Source organism: Geospiza fortis, unplaced genomic scaffold (assembly GCF_000277835.1).
Source record: "Geospiza fortis unplaced genomic scaffold, GeoFor_1.0 scaffold72, whole genome shotgun sequence".
Classification (NCBI taxonomy): domain Eukaryota; kingdom Metazoa; phylum Chordata; class Aves; order Passeriformes; family Thraupidae; genus Geospiza; species Geospiza fortis.
The window spans coordinates 3,197,247-3,198,952 of NW_005054338.1; positions in this window are offsets into that span (position 1 = coordinate 3,197,247).

Here is a 1,706-nt window from a genome sequence, read left to right on the forward strand (position 1 = left end):
TGCCCCAAAGGAGGCGGCGCGGGGGAGCCCAGGGGTTGCACGGGGTGCCTGGGGGGCTGTGATCCATGGAGGGATGTGTGGGGAGCAGGGGATGTGCTCTATGGAGGGATGTGTGGGGAGCAGGGGATGCTCCGGGAGCTGTGCTCCCTGGAATTTGTGGGGAGCAGGGGATGCTGCAGGAGCCGTGCTCCATGGAGGGGTCTGTGGGGCATGGGGGATATTCTGGAAGCCGTGCTCCGTGGGGAGCAGGGGATGCCTGGAGGATGTGCTCCATGGAGGGACGTGTTGGGAGCAGGGGATGCTCCAGGAGCTGTGCTCCATGGAAGGAGGTGTGGGGGGCATAGGGAATACTCTGGGAGCCGTGCTCCTTGGGATGTGTGGGGTGCTTTGGGGTGCACTGGGAGCCCTGGAGGTTGTGCTGCGTGGAGCGGCACATGGAATGCTGTGCCCGGCGTCGCGGTGCAGGGGATGCCCCGGGGGCCGTGATATATGGAGGAATGTATGGGATGCCATAGGGGATGTGCTGGGAGGAGGCATGTGTGGGCTGTCCTGGGTCGCGGTGTGGTGCATGGGATGCTCCAAGAGCTGAGGGATGTGTGGGATGCTCGGTGGTGCGGGGGATGCGCTGGGGCTCTCTGCTGTGTGGAGAGGTGTGTGGGGAGCTCTGGGCTGTGCTCTGTGGGGTGCTCTGGGTGCAGCACTGGGGTGCTCTGTGCTGCCCCGGGGTGTGTGGGGAGCTCTGGGCTGTGCTCTGTGGGGCTGTGGGTGCAGCACTGCGGTGATCTGTGCTGCCCCGGGGTGTGTGGGGAGCTCTGGGCTGCGCTCTGTGGGGAGCTCTGGGCTGTGCTCTGTGGGGTGCTGTGGGTGCAGCACTGCGGTGATCTGTGCTGCCCCGGGGTGTGTGGGGAGCTCTGGACTGTGCTCTGTGGGGAGCTCTGGGCTGTGCTCTGTGGGGCTGTGGGCGCAGCACTGCGGTGATCTGTGCTGCCCCGAGGTGTGTGGGGAGCTCTGGGCTGCCCCGGGGTGTGTGGGGAGCTCTGGACTGTGCTCTGTGGGGAGCTCTGGGCTGTGCTCTGTGGGGTGCTCTGGGTGCAGCACTGGGGTGCTCTGTGCTGCCCCGGGGTGTGTGGAAGTGCCTTCGGAGCGTGTTGGGTGCACTAGAGAGGTGGTTGTGAGATTGCAATCCCAGTGAGGGGCTGGGACATAGGATGGGAGGGGCTGTTGGATTGGGAGTGAAGATTGTCCCAGGAGAAAGAAGCTGGTGTAAAAGTGGGGTGGGAGCTGTGTGTGTGAACTCTGTGTTGGGCTGAAGTGAGGGGCTGGGGCACAGGGATGTAGGGAGTGGGATACAAGGTGAAACACGCAGTGAGTGGGTGGGAGATGATGTGTGGGACATTAGATCACCTGGGACATGCCTGAGGAAGGGATGTGGTGCAGAAGTACTGAACTATGGCCGTCTGCAGGAAAAAATGTGGAGAGCTGGGTGAAGAAATGAGTATGAGGTTGGCTGGGGAGAGTGGTACATGAAGGGAAGCATGTGAGGAGTTGGGACTTGAGTCATTGTAAGAAAGAGATATGGGAGTGGGATTGGGGTAGCGCTGGGTGCAGGAATATGAGGTAGGAAGTGCTCTCTGTGGGAGGGAGGTGGTGCACATGGGTCATGAGGGAAATTGTGGGGCTCCAGAGCTGGGAAGCAGTGTAGATAG